The sequence below is a fragment of the Pinus tabuliformis genome, chromosome J, assembly GCF_031772625.1.
Source record: "Pinus tabuliformis cultivar Carrire ecotype Pingquan chromosome J, CPIR1, whole genome shotgun sequence".
In the NCBI taxonomy this organism is placed as follows: Eukaryota; Viridiplantae; Streptophyta; class Pinopsida; order Pinales; family Pinaceae; genus Pinus; species Pinus tabuliformis.
The window spans coordinates 243,830,798-243,852,000 of NC_142295.1; the positions used below are offsets into that span (position 1 = coordinate 243,830,798).

General features: G+C 37.3%; 1 pseudogene; it reads left to right on the plus strand.

Moving 5' to 3' along the window:
• LOC149226674 (D-2-hydroxyglutarate dehydrogenase, mitochondrial pseudogene) overlaps positions 1-20,216 on the plus strand; it is a 79,679-nt pseudogene extending 59,463 nt beyond the window's left edge.
• The last annotated feature ends 987 nt before the right edge of the window (positions 20,217-21,203 follow it).

Below are 21,203 nucleotides of genomic sequence, written 5' to 3' on the forward strand. Positions count from 1 at the left end.
TTCTAGCTTACATAAAAAGGTCATGAGCACATGTTATAGTAGTGATCAAGCTCATTAAAAAATAAATATACCAAGAGACATTATCAAAAGACTGGTAAGAGCAATGTTCCCGCAAGGTTCAAGCTCGTTAAAAAATCAACCTGCATTGAGCACATGTTGGCACAAGGTTCAAGCTCATTAAAAAATAAACCCGCCTCTGGTAAATAACCTTTTGTGATCGCTTTGCTATCTGCCCTTTTGAACTTTGGTTGTGTTCCTTCCATCACCTCCATTTCATACGGCCGACCATACGCTTCCACTTGATTGTTTACCCTTTTGAGGAACATCTGCGACGAGTGATTCTGATTGCCACCCTCTTCACACTGCCATGTTTTGAGAAGTTCCAAACTTACCTGGAACCAGCTGCTACCCAGAAATATCACTCGTTCCTAAAAAATGAGCCTCTTTTAAACTCTTTTTAGACTCGTTAAATATAAAAAGATCGTCGAGCTATTAGCCTTCCCAGCTCGTTAAAGTAAGGGGAACGCTATCCCTCTCATATATTTTAATCTTTTTAGACTTGAGGGATTATTAAACAAAAAGATCGAGCGCTTGTCTTTGTCAGCTCGTTAAAACTATCGAAAAAATCATCCCTTTAGTATTATTTTACACTTTTTCGGACTTAAGGGATTATGCCACGAAAAAAGATTGTTGGAGTCTCCTTTTCGTCAATTTTCAGACTCTCTAAACAAGAAAAGGACCGAGTTATCTTTGTCGTTAAACTCGTTAAAACAATAGCAACAAACTTGTCCACCTAGACAAGAACAAGTCTCACTGACGCTAGGCTCGCTAAACACAAGGCGACAGGTTTGCCCGAAGGGAAAATTATAGACCAAGCATATGTTATCCTCCTCAAGCTTGTCAAAAATAAAGAGGTACTGGTTAGCAATCACTGGAGAAAAATGGGAAGAAAACTTGAAGAACTCTATTGGTAGCAAGTCGCTCTTGAACATGACACTTTCACTCCATCACCGTGATTGAGTTGGATTGGGTTTCCGTTCACCGTCACCATTGGTCTGCTGTGCCATCCATGGGGTTAACGCTACCAGTCCATATCAGTGTCGCTAATATGTTCAAGAGAAGTCATTCAGAGAATTCACCATCCAACAAATGCCTCATCCACTACACTACATCCACGCTTCATTTTTCATGACCGCCATTCCTGAACCTTATATCATCAGATCATTTTCACCTCCACAAAAAATCATTTGCTCCATTTCGCATCATAGATGTGGGATACATCAAGACAATTTGCAAGGTGGATGATCACGGAATCTTATAGAAACTTCTCCTGTGACACTTGCCTCTCTAAATTCGCCCAGGGATGAGTAAGAGATCATGAAATCTCCAAGTGGAACCAAGGACTATCAGTGGAATGACACTAATAAAAAACCCAGAGCTGACTCACACCCTTGCAAGACATCTATATATGGATCACTCATCTGAGAGATCTAGAGGCTGGAATTTGTATTTTGTAAGGAAGTGCTGTTGGTTTGTTGAGAAGAGGCATTGCATTGTTGGGTGATTTACTTGTTCATGAGGTGAAGAGGGCTTCTAAAACTGGGAGGATGATGTTGGATTAGACAACTGGGTTTTAATCCTCTCTTACATTACTATTAATAAAGTTCTTTGAGTTTTCCTCCATATGATCTTGTAATTGTGAATCTTATTATTTATGAATGCAATTGTATGGTCAATGTGTTTCTGATTCCATATTGGTTATGATGTTTTAGATATAGATGCTTTGATAGTTTGCTGTTACTTTGACTCTACAGGTACTCTTTGAAGCGAGACAAGTAGGAGAGGAGTGGCAAATTCTATCAAGGAAAGGAGAAATCATGCTAGGATCAAAGCGAAGGATCCAGGTTGGTCCTCTATTCTTCTCTTCCATCTATCACACTTAAAGGAACTCTTGAAAACCTTTCATTGTTTGTTTCTAAGATACCCACCTGTCTTAGTGGGACTAGCAGTTCGAATCGACACTAGTTTTCCCTGAAACACCTGTGGGTAAATACCACTCCTCTCAGCATTCAATTCACTCACTACTCACTTTCCCACATATACTGAAAACCTCAAAAGCATTAGAACAACAAATCTAGAAACATGATTTTCATATACTTTAAACATAACAAAAATGCATATGTAATAAACTTTCACATGCACTAACTCGAAAAGAGAGGAAAACACATTACAATTATATCCCTCTGAACTTCCCTCATTCCTCTTAAATTCCGCACATCCCTCATTCTGCATATGCATTTGTTTTCCACACATGCTTCCTCTGAACGACATATTCCATTGTGCAAAAAAATCTCTCAAGCTTTCATTGTATGAACCTCTACACTCTGAAAAATCTATTAATAATAAAATAAGCATTGCTCTTGCGCACAATCTACTAATATCAAATTTCACGTGCACTAACTCCAAAAGAGTTGAAAATGAATTACAATTAAAAGATCCCTTCACACTTCCCTCATTCTGCACAAATTCTCCACATGTATTCATTTTCAACATAACCTTTGCACACACAACCACCTTCGCACAACTTCATCTGCACAACTACTTCCACACTTAATAACGCCCTTTGGTTAATCATTGACATTCGAAACTGATATTAATTAATGAACATAAGTTGTGAAACGTGTTCCTAAATAAGAATTAAAAAAGAGAATTATATATTTATTATTTTAATAAACATTGCACAAATATTTCGACACAGTGAAAGCTCCGCACACATGCATTTGTTCTTCGCACATGATTCCTCTGAATAGCTAGCTCCACACAACTACCTTTGTAGAAATTCCTTGTAGATTCAAATTGCTTATGTAATATGCTAGAAAAAAAAACTTGAATCTACTCTACTTATCAGCGAAACAATTAAATGATCGAGAAATCACAACATAAACATGAGACAAGATTCAATCACATATGCTCAAAGATTTATCTAAGGGGAAAACTTGTTGTTCAAAACCCCTTCCTATCTATATTGTATTAGATTAGAAAATAGAGAAGAAATATAATGCATGTTCAAGCATGAACAATATTTGCACAAGTATAATCTATCTCACTGCCTCAAAAGCTGACTCTATGTTAGGTCCCTATAATACTAGTGATTCCCCCAAGTGTTCCCATATTATTATTAGTGTGCCCCTTAGAAACCCACTATTGTTATTGTTGTGCCCTTATGTTATTATTGTTATGTCGGCTTGATTATATTGTGACCCCTTAGACTCCTATATATAGAAGGGAGGTTTAGTCATTTGTATCATTCAAGAATTGTTCATTTGTGTAATGTAAAGGAGGTTGCTCCCTCGAAGAAGCTGAATTCTAAGTGTTGATCTATATTTTCTATCTTTTTGTGAGTTGGTTTTATAACATTTGGTATTAGATCTTTGGATTCTAGGGTTTCGCTACTCCAAACAAGTCATCGTGGAATTTTCGCTATCACTTTTTTTCTGTGATGTTTCAGAAGCTAAAAAAAAACCCATTGAAGCCAACATCATTCTGAACTTCAAGTGCGAATTTCAGAGCTTGTCTCACTATATGTTTGGAGATATGATCTGAGGACGTTAGGGATTTTGCAGACTCCCGAATTACATCCCAAACAGATGACCTAGGGAAAATCATCATAACTTTTTTCTGAGCATTAGATTGAAATTTCGTAAGAAGTTTCAAAAAGAGGATGGCCTGTAGTTTTCAGTATATCAGTTTCAAGTACTAAGGTCGAAACAGTGACACGTGGCACTTCGTACAAGTTCGCTCTACTGAGCTAGTTTATAATCAGGTCACCGTGGGAGATTTGGCATAACTCTTCCTTGGAGAATCCAATCTTGATCAGAATTTTGGGGTTAGAAAAAGGACTCAAAGGGCTAATTTAGGACGCAATTTTAGATATTCGAGATCCGTAGTTACATAGATACAACAGATTCAATATCGAGCTCTTACAAAGTGAAAAAAAGGTGAGTAGTTTTTTTTTTTGCATAAGATTGGTTTGAAAAATTAGTTTGAAGGAATTCAAAGGGAACAGTGAAGAATTATTAGCATTAATTGATGCCCCAAATAAATAAAATGGAAACACCTCTTAAGTGACCTGAAAGCTCTAGCATGACTCGTGAAGAAGAGGAAGAAATGCAACATGATATATCAAAAGTACAAGACCAAGTACAACAAATTTCACTCTCACAAAAGGTAACTGAAGCTAAGATGGATGGTATGGAAGCTAAGATGAATGGCATGGATGATAAGATGGAAGAATTGAAGATAAATTTAAATAATTTGCTACAAGAAATGATTACTAATGGTGAAAGGGTAGTAAAGGAAACTCATATGAGAACAAAAGAAATGTTAATCATGATTTCATAGACTCTAATGTTGGATTGAAGACCCACCATGTTCCAAAAATCGATATGAAAAAGTTTGATGGTAAGGATCCCGAAACATGGATACTAGAGATGGAGCAATTTTTCGATCTCCATAATGTGCAAAACACATAAAAGGTATGTATTGCAACTTTATATTTGGGACCAAATCAGTTTGTATGGTATCAATGTCTTTGCTCTCGTAAAAAAAATTGTCACTTAGGCAATTTTTACAAAAGAAATGATAGAACATTATGAGGATACAAAAAGAAACACCTTTTTTAGCTAATTGATAAATCTCAAACAAAAGGGTTCAATAATGGAGCACATTGAGGACTTCCAAAAATTGAACATAAGGATAAAATATATTCCAGAGGAGCATAGGATTGATGTGTTCATAGGGACTTTAAAGGATAATATCCAACATGAGGTTCACCTTTGGGAACCTGATTCATTGGAGAAGGCATTCAGGGTAGCAAGAAAAATGGAAAGCAAAATTATGGAAACCAGGAAGCCTACCACAGACAACTATAAAGATGGAAGTGTTGTTGCCCCTAGCCTTCCATAACCTACAAGGTTGACACCACAACAATTGGAAGAAAAAAGAGCAAAATGGCTTTGTTACAGTTGTGATAGCAAATACACTAAAGGTGATAAGTGTGATGAGAAGAAATTATTCTACATAGATTGCGAAGAGGAAGAAGAAAAGGAACAAGAATGTCAAAAGAAGAGGATATACTCAAGGAACAAACCCTAGATAAAGAATAAATGAATCCGACCATATCTTGTAATGCATTGGCTAGAATTACCACTCCTCAAACTATCAAGATAGAAAGACATATCAAGAAGAAAAAGGTAATAGTGTTGATTAATTCAAGAAGTACCCATAATTTTATTCATTGTAAGATAGCCAAGGGATGGAATTGTTTCTTGTATTCAGCACCAGAGTGTCAAGTGATGGTTGCAAGTAGAGGAACCATAAATTGCTCTGGAAAGTGCCATAATATCAAGCTATCCATGGGAGAATATGTATTGAATAGCCCAATGCTTTCCATTCCAATGGGTGGTGTTGATGTTGTACTAGGAGTCCAATGGCTACAATCTTTGGGTACAATAGCTTTTAATTTTCAAGAACTTTTCATGAAATTTTGTGTGGAAGGAAAGGAAGTTGAATTAAGGGGTATTGCAGAGAAGCTGGGAAAGATAATCAGCTCTAACGATATGAAAAAGCTTCTAAATAAGGATCAACGAGACGTAATTGCACAATAATGTTCGCCAGAGGTTCCCACATTGAAATAATCTATTTCTCCAGATCTCCAAAAAGTCTTGGACAATCATTCCATGGTATTTGTGACTCCCAAATGCCTCCCACCTATTCGTGACCATGATCATGCTATTCATTTGATTCCAGGAATTGTTCCTCCAAACATCAGGCCGTACAGATATCCCTATGCCCAAAAGAGTGAAATTGAACGTATGGTTGCAGAAATGCTAGAGGCTGGTATAACTCAACCTAGTCAAAGTTCTTTCTTTGCTCCAGTAGTATTGGTGCACAAGAAGGATGGATCATGGCGCATGTGTCCGGATTATAGGGAGCTCAACAAGCTTAGTATTAAAGATAAATTTCCCATTCCTGTCATTGATGAATTATTGGATGAATTGCATGGATCAATTTACTTCACCAAGTTGGATCTTCATTCAGGATATCATCAAATCAGAATGAAGACTGAAGACATTTCGAAAACAACATTTAGAACTCATGAGGGTCATTATGAATTTTTGGTCATGCCTTTTGGCCTTACTAATGCACCTTCAACATTTCAAAGTTTGATGAATTCCATTTTCAAACCCTTCCTTAGAAAATTTGTGTTAGTATTTTTTGGTGATATACTAATCTACAACAAGTCTTAGAAGGATCATATTCAACATGTTGACAGGGTGCTCAAGCTATTGGAGGAGAAACAATTATATGCAAAAAGCTCCAAATTTTTCTTTGGAGTACAAGAGGTGGAATATCTGGGTCATATTGTATCTCATGTAGGTGTTAAGGTAAACCCTAGCAAAATTAAAGCCATTAAGGAATGGAAAATCCCCACATCCATAAAGCATCTGTGAGGATTTCTCGGGTTGACAGGGTATTATCGCAAGTTTGCTAAGAATTATGGGAGAATAACATCACCTCTAACAACATTATTGAAGAAAGATGCATTTTCATGGACTCCAGAAGCAACAAAGGCCTTTGAATATCTTAAAGAAGCAATGTGCCAAGCACTAGTCTTAGCTACGCCAGACTTCACAAAAACATTTATTGTGGAATGTGATGCTTCAGGAAATGGAATTAGTGTTGTTTTAATGCAAGATGAAAGACCCATTGCTTTCGAAAGTCGTCCAATCAAAGGAAAATATTTACATAAAGATATTTATGAGAAGGAAATGTTGGCAATACTACATGCACTTAAGAAATGGTGACCCTACCTAATGGGAAGACACTTCAAGGTAAAACCGATCATGATAGTCTTAAATACTTTTTAGAACAAAGATTATCCTCTGAAGAGAAAAAAAAATGGGTCACAAATATGTTGGGTTATGACTTTGAAATCATCTACAAAAAAGGGAAGCAAAATGTTGTGGCAGATGCACTCTCAAGAAAGGATGAGGATGTGGAAGCATTGATGTGCGCCATTTCTATTATCCAACTAGATTGGATAAACGAAGCAAGGGATGAATGGAAGAATGACGAAGAAGTGTGGGCACTCATTCAAAAGATACAACAAGATCCCAGTACATATGATACATTTAGCTGGAAAAATGATTTGTTATGTACAAAGATCACTTATACCTATGTAATTCCCAACTCAAACAAAAGATTCTTATGGAATTGCACACTTCTCCCTTAGGAGGGAACTCATGATTTTTAAAAACTTACCACATGATTAAGAAGGAATTTTTTTTAGGATGGCCTTAAATCGGATATTCAAAAGTTTGTGGCGGAATGTTTGGTTTGCCAACAAAATAAAGTTGAAACAATTAAGACCCCAGGTCTATTACAACCTTTATCCATTTCAAGCCAATGTTTCAATGAATTTTATCACAAGTTTACCCAAGTTTGAAGGAAAGAGTGTCATCATGGTGGTAGTTGATAGACTTACCAAGTATGCACACTTTTGTGCATTATAGATCCATTTAAAGCCAGTACAGTTTCTACTGCATTTATGCAAACAATTCAAAAGCTACATGGAAATCCAAAGATTGTTGTAAGCAATAGAGATCCCATTTTCACTCGAAATTTTTGGACAGAATTATTTCCTTGTCTCAATACTTAGTTAGCTCATAGCTCATCTTATCATTCTCAATATGATGGGAAAACTGAGATAGAAAACAAATGTTTGGAAGGATATCTTCGTTTATTTGTATCTGATAAACATACACAATGGGTCAAATGGTTGTCTTTGGTTGAATGGTGGTATAACAATTCCTTCCATACTGCAGCAAAAATGACCCCATTTATGGCACTTTATGGATATCATCCACCATCCATCACATCATATTTAAGAGAAAATTCTAAGGTTCAAGTAGTGGAACATCACATCGAGCATCAACAACAAGTTCTCCAACTCTTAAAGGATAACCTCACGTTGGCATAGAATAGTATGAAACAAAAAGCAGATCAACATCGCAACGAAAGAAGTTTTGATGTAGGTGATTGGGTATTCCTACGGCTACAACCATATAAACAAATGTCCCTCAAGCAAGCTAAGAAGGATAATAAATTATCACCAAAGTATTATGTTTCGTACAATGTGTTGCAAAAGATTGGTACTATGGCATACAAATTGGAGCTTCCTGCAGCTTCCCGAGTGCACCCAGTTTTCCATGTTTCATGTTTAAAGAAGGTTATAGGTGACAAGCTGACATTTTAAACAATATTTCTAGAACTTGATGAGGAATGAAAAATCATATTGGAACCGGAAGTAGTCACAGAAACAAGAACTCAACAGCTACAATATCGATTAATTTCGGAGTATCTCATCAAGTGGAAGAACTTATCCACTGAAGATTCCACATGGGAGGATGAAAATTTTATACAGAAGCATCCAGAACTAATCAAGCATTGAGGACAATGCTATTCGGAAGGAGAGGGGCATGTTAGGTCCCTATAATACTAGTGATTCTCCCGTTACTATTGTCATTATAGCCCTTATTGTTATTATTGTGCCCCTATTGTCCCCATATTGTTATTAGTGTGCCCCATAGAAACCCACTATTGTTATTGTTGTGCCCTTATGTTATTATTGTTATGTCGGTTTGATTATATTGTGACCCGTTAGACTCCTATATATAGAAGGGAGGTTTAGTCATTTGTATCATCCAAGAATTGTTCATTTGTGTAATGTAAAGGAGGTTGCCCCCTCGAAGATGCTGAATTCTAAAGCGTTGATCTATCTTTTCTATCTTTTTGTGAGCTAGTTTCATAACACTCTAGCCAATACTTAACCAATTTTGTTGTCTTCCAAGCTCCTATTCCTTGGGAATTAGCCCCCTATTAATTAGGGAAATTCCTAATTAAAATTTTGCAATCCCTGTAGGCAGAAATACAATGCATGTTCAAGCCTGAATAATCTCTGCACAAGTATAATATATCTCACTGCCTCAAACACTAACTCTAGCCAATACTTAGCAAATTCTGTTGCCTTCCAAGCTCCTATTCCTTGGGAATTAGCCCCCCTATTAAATAGGGAAATTCCCTATTAAAATTTTGCAATCCTTGTAGGCTCTTCTCTGACTGGATGCACCACCTATACAACTCAGAAAATTATACAATTGATAGTACGTTGCCCTTGAACTCTAATATCAAATGGGTAACTCAAATTCTCTGCATGCATGAGTTAATTATGGATGATTTATCCGTTAACTAGTTGAACAATGAAGCTGCACCCCACTACTAGACCTCCTATTAGTTCCTCCAATAGTTGGAACTAACTTACTGACTTTAACTCACTTTAACTTAATTAAGTTATTACAACTCAAATTAAACTCACCCTAGGCTCCTAAAATTTAGAAACCACTCTACATGACTCAATTTAGGCCCTCAACTCTAATTAATAGATCCAACTAAGTGAAACTAACTTAGTTAACTCATTATTGTTGTCTTGTGATGTGGAATTACAATTTTCTCCATATTTAATTTAAGGGAAAATTAAATTAGGATTTTCTTGTTGCCATTTTCAACACTCTTTATCAACAAGAAAGGGATTCACATCTACCTCGATCCAGCACCTTTGGAATGTATTGCATACAACACTTCTCACTATTGTTGTTGTTACTGCAACATCTACAATTGAAAATAAAATAAAATAAATATCATTGAATCAATCTGTAACTGTCTAATAGGGAAATCGTGTTGTTGTTGACTATGCTACTGAGCCTCCTTCTCTATTATCAACACTTCTCTACACTCCTTAGTATCGTTGATCCTCTTTCTACTGAATATTGTGGGCCCCCGTAGCAAGGTAATGATCCATGAGATAAAAACACCTCAATGGACGCTACCCAAATTTCTGCAACTCTTAGGACCACTGCTTCACATTGCCCCACCTCACACCTGGAGGTATGGCTGCATGTGCTCCCACTTCACTTGAACTCTCCTCCTACTAGAGGTCTCTAACTGGTCCTCTTCATCATCATCCTCCTGGCCAGCCCAACTGCCAATTGGTTGAGGCTTCCTCTTAAGAGCTAAACCATGCTCCCTCTCAACCACTAAGTCTTTAACCTTTCCCTTGCTCCTCAAGGCTTTGCATGCATCTTCGACCTCAAGTGCATACAGGCTGTTGACTCGCACACCGATCTGATTCACTTGTCCTGTGGTGATATGTCTGAGGAAAACATTCCCTCTTTTAAATATTACATCATAGGCACACTCTTCCAATACTGCAACAGAAACAAGATTCTTCTTTATACTTGGAACAAACATCACATCCTTGAGTCTGATAAGGGAGTCAGACTTTCTTTGAAAAGTGACTGTACCAATGTTGGTCATGCTATAACTTCCCGTTGTCTCCAAACTCAATGTTATTCTTGAGGTATTTCTCCTCCAAGTCACTGAAGAGATCTCTATTCTCCGTCATGTGGAATGAGGAACCACTATACAGATACCACATGCTTCCCATTACTGTTCTTTCCATGCATGCAATGAGAGTAAAATCAAGCTCGAATTGTGAAGCTAGAGCTTCACCTACTATTGCTACTACAGGCTCCTTATTGCTTGCCTTATTTTGTGGACATTTCGTGGCATAGTGCTCGATTTCATGACAGTGAAAGAACTTGATGTTGTACAAGTATTTCTTCTTGCCCTCCTTGCCTTGGGACTTATTTCCCTTGGCTTTATTTCCTTTTTTGACTAATGCAAGGTCCTCTTCCTCTTCTTTGGATGAGGTCCCATCTCGGTTGTCCCGCCTTATTTCTTCCTGTACTAGATTAGACCATAATTGATCCCAACTTGGTAGTTTATCTCTACCATTAACGGAATATTGATAAGTTTGTCAGCTCCTGGAAAGACCCAACAGAGCTAGAGCTACCAAATCTTCTTCAGGGATAGTGACACTGAACTCACCAAGTTCATCACGATATTGTGTAAACTTGATCAAGTTCTATGGAATTGTGCCATTCTTTTTCATCTTGAAGCTCCGAAGCTTGTCCTTGAGTGTCAGCTTCCTATGGTCACTATTGTTCTCAAACAAATCTATCATTATTTTCCACATCATGAATGGAGTTTCTTTCCCATGGAGTTTCGAGCCAATATGATCTCAGACTCCCTTCAATATAATCCTCCTCACTTTAGCTACATCCTTCTTCCACTAAGCGAGATCCTGGACATCAACTGTTGGGGGTTTTACTACATATGTCTTAATGTAATCTAGTAGACCGTTATCATCTAATATATCCTCCATACAAATCTTCCATGCCACAAAATTTGTGGTTCCTTCCAAAGCATACTCGAGCCTGAGTTTAGTGGAAGTCATCTTTTTAGTATTCGAGAAAATATGTAACACTGATCTTAAAATTCAAACCTCCTACAATGAAAACTTCAAAATCTCTTCTCTATTATGAATATAGCTCTGATACCATGTAGAAATTCTTTGTATATTCAAACTGCTTGTGTAATATGTTAAAAAAAGGACTTGAATCTACTCTATTCATCAACGGAAACAATTAAACGATCGATAAATCACAACATAAATATGAGAGAAGATTCAATCATATATGCTCAGAGATTTATCTAAGGGGAAAGCTTGCTGCTCAAAAACCCTTCCTATATGTATTGCATTGGATCATAAAATAAAGAAGAAATACAATGCTTGTTCAAGCTTGAACAATCTTTGCACTAGTATAATCTATCTCACTGCCTCATAAGCTGACTATGGCCAATACTTAGCCAATTTTGTTTCCTGCGAAGATCATATTTCCTTGCGTTGTTTCCTTAGGAATTAGCCCCTATTAGTTATGGAAATTCCCAATTAGAATTGTGCAATCCCTGTAGACCTTTCTCTGATTGCATACACCACTTGTACAACTTGGAAAATTATACAATTGATAATACACTGCCATTGAACTCCAATCTCAACTAGGTAGCTCAAATTCTTTGCATGCATGAGTTAATTTAGATTGATTGATTAGTTATTTATATGGTCAATCAGTGTGGAAAAAATTCCACACCCACAACTTGACCTCCACTAGTTCCTCAATGAGTTAGAACTAGTTTAACTTACTATAACTCAATTTAACTGAATTAAATTATTACAACTCAAATTAAACTCACCGTAGGCTCCTAAAATTTAGGAACCACTCTACATGACTCAAGTTAGACTCTCAAATCGAATTAACTGAGCCAACTAAGTGAAACTAACTTAGTTAACTCATTCTTGTTGTCTTGTCATGTGGAATTACAATTTTCTCCTAATTTAATTCAAGGGAAAATTAAATCAGACTTTTTTTGTTGCCATTTTCCACAACCTTCACACAACTTCCTCCACACAACTACTTCCATAGTTGAAAAATACGTTCATAAATAATAATTAAAAAAGATATTTGTAAATTTATTATTTTAATACCTTGCACAAAAGTTTGCGCACATTTGGAGAACCATGAACTCAATTAATAGTAATGAATTTTCATACCAGGGGGATATTTATTGGTTATATTGCAGAAGTACTAGCCCCTTTCAATGGAATGATTGAATTGACTCACTTCATTTTACCACACAACACTTCTTCTTCACACGAATTGAAAACAAAGTTTATTTCTACCGCACATACTTAGTCCTCGGCACAAGGAAACATAATAATATTAATTGGAGACTTGTTCAGGCTCCTGCTCCTCCCCCCTAGCAAGGCCTACGTAAAAAATTTGCAACTGCATCAATTATCGCATCATTGAGAAAAGCAGTGACAAATAGTGTCCTACAACTACATGTCAGACAGATTGAAAACACAATTTATTTAATATTGCATAATAAGAGTAGCCTTTATAGTCCAACAAATACGATAATTTTTACAAAAATGATACTAGATCACTCTACACCCCCATTAATGTCTGATCACCCTCGTCTATGCAAAGGACCCCTAGTTCTCCTACACATAATTCGTCCTTCGAACAATAAAAGCTCTGCCAAAAGAAATCGTACCATTACAACATCATTTATTAATGTCACAAAATTTACTATGCAAAGGACCTTAGTTCTCCTGCACATACTCTGTCCTCGGCATAAGGAAACATAATAATATTAATTCAACATTTTTTCACCTCCGGGGCCTATGCAAACAACCTGCAACTGCATCAATTCTCGCATCATTGAGTAGAGCACTAACATAACAATGTCTTGCAACTGTATCAATTCTCGCATCATTGATCAAAGTGTTAACATAGCAGTGTTGGTGTCAGAGCACTCACCAACGCAATGACCACTCACAAAATTACTTTTAAGAAAAGTATTTCGGTAGAAATCACATAAGAAAATTTTTTAGCTGATGCGTTTCGAACCAACCAGTGTGATTGATCATCATGATTCATTATGGATCACAAAAGCCTAAATTCAAATATTACTTTTATTTTAATTTTAAAATCAATTGTCAGGCACAAGAAAAAATGAAAATAAAATGCCCTCCATTAGGGGAATTATGTCCCATCAGAGCTTCCTCAACAAATGGGAAATTAGAAATAACATTTACTGAAAATTCGAAAATTATTTTTGAATTTATGCAAAAATATAAATATTAAGCATTTTCCTGAAACTTTGTTTAAAATTACAAAAACGCATCCAAATAATGCACAGTCAACGCAACTTGAAAATGAGGTGAATGTTATAGTCCCTAACTATTCAGAAAACCATAGAAGCATTAGAACATCAAATCTAGAAACATGATTTTCGTATACTTTTAACATAACACAAATGCATATGTGCAGGACTGTAGAGCATATCCATTGTGTATAAAAAAATTGCAAGCTTTCAATGTACGAATCTTTGCATTTCACACAATTTAAAGAAACCACCATATCGAAGTGCGAGCGAAGCTCTCAATATAACTAATATACAAACATGATTTTCAAAGCATTAAAATATTAATACTAACATATACTTTCAAAATAACACAAATGCATATGTACTCCAAATCTTTCATTGTGCAAACCTCCAGACTCCACAAAATATATTAATAATAAAATAAGCATTGCTCTTGCACACAATCTGCTAATATCAAATTACATGTGTACTAACTCCAAAAGAGTAGAAAACACATTACAATTAAAAGATCCTTCTGCATTCCCCTCATTCTGCTCAAATTCCTTACATCCCTCATTCCGCATATGATTTTGTTCTCCACATAACCACCACATATTCACAACCACCTCTACACAACTTCGTTCGCACAACTACTTCCAGACTTAACAATTCCCTTCAGTCAGTCATTGACATTTGAAGCTGATATTAATTGATATAGGTCCCAGATATCATGGTTTGGAAGAATTTGTTGTGAAATATGTTATTAAATAAGAATTAAAGAAGATATTTGTGTATTTATTATTTTAATAAACTTTGCACAAAGCTTTCAGCACAATGAAATCTCTGTGCACATGCATTTGTTCTACGTGTTGTCACATTCTGAAAAAAAGAGTTCTAGCTGTACAAAGAAGGCAAAAGAACGGATATGCTTGGAGCAAACCTCCAAGCCACATAAGCACTCAAAGCTAAATCAGATCCCCTCCAATGGATAGTTCTCGAAATTAGCTTTCCAACAATATATGTAACTCCTCAAATGGACTTCGCAATCAAAAGTTAGAGCAAATTGAAAGTTACCCATGAAAACCAGAAAAGCAAGGAAAATGCTTAAATATAATCCCGAATCCCACAAATCAGAGTTTTCTAAAGTAGTTGCAAGGGAAATCAGAGCAAACCAGCGATCAGTGATCGCCAATATCGGCAATCAAAGAGCGGAGATCTGAGGCACAGTATATATCGGTGATCGTGGGGTCTTGCAGTATCGGCGGGATCATACTTCGACGATCCCGCATATCAGAGGGCCAAGACGTCAGAGAAATAGGAGATCGACACATCGCAATCAGCGATAAAATATATGACACCCTTTAAAAGTTCTGATTGCGATTAAGATTTCTCGGATTTTAGCCTCTAGTGTTAAAGCGTCGAAAAAGCCTTGAAATGTTTAACAAAGGAAATCAACGAAAAACCAAGGGCATGTGGGCCTTTCTCTCTCTCTTCTAAGGGGGCCACATGGTGGAATTATATTGGTCCTGATAGGGCCACGTGGCAGCTGAAGTCACCTTGACGTGGAAATATGGTGGACAAAAGGCATGTTGATCTGGAATTTTCAAGGTCCTATGGGGGCACATCCAAGTGACACGTGTCACTACTCAGGAAGCAACACGTGGCAATGATGATGTCACTAATTGGAGATCAACAATCAGAGGTCGAAGCGTGTTATGCATCAAAGTATAATTGTTGATTAAAAACCCCCTAATTGGGGGGCTCCAATATATGGGTTGGTCTATGGTCAATGGAAGAGACAAAGAACCAAGAGCTAAGAAGAAAAGGTGATCGATGTTCGCTATATCATGAAGCTTGTTCAGTGTGAAGTCCTGATTTTCCGAGCTCTGATATTTGGCTAAGCACCCGGTCATATGATGAAAAAGTGTTGAAAGGGATCAAAACAAAAGGGGCTAAATAGGATCAGAATTCACTGTTTTGTAAGGTTTTTTTAGTGTTAAGTGCCAATGCTAGAAAATACTCAATATTACACTATGGTCATTTTAAAAGGTATGTATGGATCTAATAGCATTCTACAAGAAGTCTAGACGGACGAATGAGTTGGAAGTTGCGCTAAAGTCGTGTTATGATTATCGACGGTGATCACTCCCGTTCCTGAAAGTCACAAATTAAAACTGTTAAGACTAAAAGGGACTAGGAACTGACCAGGAGTGTATGAGGCATGATGCGGCATAAACGTGGCTAGACCAAAAGCCATCCAAGGAAGTGGAAAGGAGATATTTTCATACACCATCATTCAATTTTCATGTTTTTTTATTAGTTTGCTTATTAGTCTGTCATTCTATTTTACTTTAAAGAAAAACATCTTTCTGTTGTAATAATTGGAGGTGACAAAGCCTGTACAACGAGACAGCTAGTCATGCAGACATTTGGAAGCTTAGGCCTGAGATATTTTTGTAACTGATTTTCAAGCTCTCCCTCTCCTTATAAAAGGGAGGAAGAAACATGTAACAAAGGTTCAAAATTTTGGGAAAGACTGCTCTTCTATGGGACCTTTCATGTTTTCATAAAGGCCTGCATGGAGCTTGTTGTATTATGGTTTTCTTGAAGAGATTAATACAAAGTTTATGGTGATTCCAACTGATTTGGATTATAGTATGTTCTTCTCCCTTTATCTTTCATATATGTTTTTAATTCTTCATAGATTGCATGTCATAGTAGCAGCTAGTTGTATTTCCCTTTAGATACAGATTCATTTAAATCAAAATGCTAGTGGATAATGCATGTTTCAAGGTGGAAATCAAGTCTTTAAAAAGTGCTCCATGCATCTCAGCAGTTCATAGCATCCCCTTTCTCTTGTTTCTCTCTGAGTCTTGATATATAGGATTCTTATGTCTTAAGCTCTATATGATGGATTCCTCCTCTGTTATCTTCCCCCATTAAATATGTTTCAACAACTAAATCGCTGCAAATTCTGGGTCTTATCTGGCCACCTTAAGCCAAATATTATTTCCTAAGTACTCCTGTGTATCGACTTCTTTCTATTCAGTATCTTATGAATGATTCTGAATCAAACTCATTTGTAATTTTTATGACAAACTAAAGTGTTGCAAGTCTTTTCTACAAATCTGTCCAACACTCTTTAAGATCTCGTAGGCATTGGTCTACAATCAACCCAGAGGTTATCTTTAGGAAGCTTTTCCTATCTCCGAAAGTACTTATGCTTCAGGTGCATAAAAAAGTGACAACATATTTTTGGCGTCATTGTCGGGGACCGAATTGTGAAATACTTTTCCCTAGGTACGACAAATCTTTACATTCCCTCTGTTAGGTGAGTAAGGGAAGTGTGGGTTGAATATCTCCCACCTTGGCGACTCCACAATCTGAATTTTGTTATAAACACCTTGGTGACTCCATTTTCTATAATTCTAGCTGATCATTCTAGCTTATCAGAGAACCCATACTCGCTCAAATACCTCTCAACAAAGAACTCCATCTGTATCTGACCCAGAGAAGATAATATCTAAAAGGTTTTGGAAAGAAAAGACTCCAAATATTGATGCCACTGTCTCTTCATTTCCTGAAACATCTGCATCTAGTTCACAGAAAGTTGTAATTCATTGTTTCGAACTTCCCCCTAAAGTTTTGATATATTCTCCAGAAAGTGATCATCTGTTTAGTACTACTTCCCTAGAGGTCAAAGAAGAAGCTGAGGAAATAAAAGATAAACTCCAAAGCAGCCCTACCCACAGTGTGAAAAAATTTTCATTCCACTGTCAGTCGGTTGTCTTACCATTGGTCATACCTCAAACTCCTCTAGTAATTCAAGCACCACCACCTCTAATTCAAATGGTTGTCCCAGTTTTCCTGTTGAATAAATATGCTCCCTTAAACCTGCCTCAACCTCCAAATGCTATGCCACAGGAGTACCTCAAGTGCCTACCCAGGTATAATTAAGAAGTTAATGGAACATCACAGAGGCACATAGAAATTTTATGTACCTTTGCAGAGAATCAAAATATTGAACGTCAAGATGTAGTGTTGAGGCTTTTGTACAATATTGGGACGGGGAGGTCATGAAATGGTTTAAATCCTTTCCAAATGCTTCCATTAACACTTGGTAAGAAATGAAGAACTCATTTTTGCAGAAATGGGGTGAGAAGAGAGACCATGGGTACATCCTCACTAAATTTAATGCTATCAAAAACAAATCTCGTTAGGATATCTTAGATTTTATTAAAAGATTTAATAAGTTTTACAATAATCTTCCTGTTGAAATCAAACCTCCATAGGCTGCTACCCAAGTAGTCTTTGTTGGGGCCTTTGATTCAAAATTCGGTTTTACTCTCAGAGAAAGGAAGTCTCCTACCTTGGACAAGATCCAAACCGATGCCCTTGAAGTAGAGGCAAACTATACCTCCACAGGGAAGTCAAGAAGCATGATTGACTTTGGAGAGAAGAAAAAGGGAAAAGAGGAGGTAGCTTCCTCAAGTGGAAGAGAATTTCAAGAACAGAGGATAGAAGAAATGGATAAGTTTGTTAGACTCTGTCTCATGTCAGAGATTGATTCTTCTTCAAAACAGGGTTTTGAAGAAGAAATCATTAATGTGTTGTTTTAGATTATGTAATTTATCTCCAGCTCTTCAAAAGGCAGCAGCAACTTCAAGCTCCTATCCCTGCACAAGCACAATTCAAAGCATCATCAGCAATCAAAGTCCGGCAATTTAATAATCAAATCAACAATACCTTCCGCTCCTTCATCCATTACTCGTACACGACAAGCTGTGAATCTTTCCAAGATCAGTCTACTTCAAGCAAAGATGACGAATCGAAAGTAAATCAAAATCCAGTTTTTCATGTAGCAGAGGCTGCCTTGAATGAGCAACCAAAAATCTCCAAGTGTGTTGGATGAAATTAGAGAGGGGTCGCGTGAGAAAAAGAATTCTTCTGGAAAATTGATGCTGGAAAATTGATGTTGCCTGTTGGGTCAGTTGGGCTAATATCTTCATCGCCTCGTCTTCTAGTTGATGCTTGTCTTGCTTCAGCTGGTGATGCTGATATTTATGAATACTTTTGTTGGGGAGAAGTAATAGGCTTTGACAAAGCAAAGTGCCCAGAACTCCGAGCAACAAAATTACTGCCAACATCTTCTCCGATTGTTCATCCGGCGGCAAGTCAGCACCATCTTGAATATGCTTCGTTTATGTGCTCCAAGTTATATAGATCGGAGGACAATTTATGTTTGGAAGTTTTACCTCAATTGGGAACTGATAGAAAAAAAGTCCCTAAGTTCAGCATGAGGCTTATGAATAAACGACAGCCCTTTCAATCGGCATGCAAGTATTTTTGGTTTTCTCATTTTCCTCCACTTCCAGAGCTAGAAAGTTTATATGATTCCCAGACAAGATCTTATGGAACTGCAGCTACGAAAATACAGAGAAATCCTTCCTTTTCTATGATAGAAGCTAGAGATATCCTTCATTTTCAAAATATACTTGGAGAGAAAAATGTCATTCAGGATAAAGATGAATTGGCTACGGAAAATCATGATTGGATGAGGAAATATAAGGGTTCAAGCCAACTCCTACTTCGTCCTAGGAACACTGAAGAAGTCTCACAGATCCTAAAATATTGTAATTCAAGATGTCTAGCAGTTGTTCCACAAGGTGGTAATACTGGCCTCGTGGGTGGGAGTGTCCCTGTTTTTGATGAGGTGATTGTTAATCTGGGGTTGATGAACAACATAATTTCCTGTGATAAGGTTAGTGGCATCTTGGTTTGTGAAGCTGGTTGCGTCCTGGAGAATCTTGACACATTTTTAGCTGATCAGGGGTATATGATGCCCATTGACCTCGGTGCAAAAGGTAGCTGTCAAATTGGTGGAAATATTTCCACAAATGCAGGGGGCATATGTCTTTTTCGATATGGGTCTCTTCGTGGAAATGTTCTAGGGCTTGAAGTTGTTCTTGCAAATGGCACTGTGGTTGATATGCTTGGAACCTTGAGAAAAGACAATACGGGATATGATTTGAAGCAGTTATTCATTGGAAGTGAAGGCACCCTTGGCATAGTCACAAAGGTTTCAATTCTTGTACCACCAAGGCTTTCATCAATAAATCTTGCCTTTCTTGCATGTGGAGATTACTTGAGCTGCAAGAGACTTCTCTCTGAAGCTAAAAGGAAATTGGGAGAGATTATCTCAGCATTCGAATTTTTGGATCTTGCTTCTTTGGACATGGCTTTGAATCACTTGGAAGGTGTCAGGAACCCTTTACCTTCTTCAAAGGGTAAATTCTATGTTTTGATTGAGACTACTGGTAGCAACCAGTTGCATGACAAAGCAAAGTTGGATGCCTTTATGGAGAGTTGTCTTGAAAATAGTCTCATTGTTGATGGTAGTGTGGCACAAGACTACAATCAGATTGCTGCATTTTGGTGAATACGTGAGGGTATTGCAGAGGCACTAGGGAGAGCAGGTGCTGTTTACAAATATGATTTATCACTACCTATTCAACACCTATATGAACTTGTTGATGAAATGCGCACGAGGGCATGGTGTGTTTGACACTGCTATGATAATTAATGGTTATCTCTATGAATTGGACCCACACCTAGACCGGTTTCTGAGATCTGTGTCCGTGGCAAAGATTATTCCTCCTTTTGATCGCTTATCTTTAAGGAGCATTCTCTTGCAGACTGTAGCTGCTTCACATTGCAGGAAAGGATCTTTGCGATATTGGTTAAGTGCAGGTCCAGGAGATTTCTTACTTTCCCCTGCTGGATGTTCGAGTTTTGCGTTCTATGCCATTGTTATTGATACAGAGACAATCAAACAGGATACAGAGACAATCGAACAGATTGAGCGTGATGTAAAACGTACACAGCCAGATACGCATTTTTCTCTGGAGATTGTACATTTGCAATTGGAGATCAGGAAGCATTGAAGCGCAATCTTATTTTCGCAAAGCTGAACCCGGGATTAGATGTGTGCAAGGAATGAATTAAGTCGTAGCACCATTATTTTATGTGTTCAAAACAGAACTAGATGAAGGCTGATGATGCAGAATAGGTAATGAGCTCACACAATGCTGCTGAGGAATTCTCCATCCCGGTTGATTTATTAATCTCAGGTGAAGTTACGATTTCCCATAAAAGTTGCACAGAAGAGGATTGAAAAGGCCTAAGAAAATGCTGAAACATGCTTATGAGGAGTGGATATTTTCAGTTCTCGCTTCGAATGAAACATTTAAAGCAACAGGACTTGAAAAGAAAACAAAGCAAAAGCAACTCAGTTTTGTAAAGAAGCCTTCACTGGCTGATCAGCTGTGGCAATGATCATTTTGCTTGTCTTTGGGATATTCGCCAATTAGGAGCTGGGGCCTTCCTGGGAGAGTTGAAACACCCACGTGTTGTGAACCCTGCTTATTTTTCGCCAACAACTGGCAGTAAAATCATAGCTACCCGCCAAGCTAACCGGATACGTGTATAGGATTCTATATTTGGTGATTTGCGCTGTACAAGCCTTGAGATCG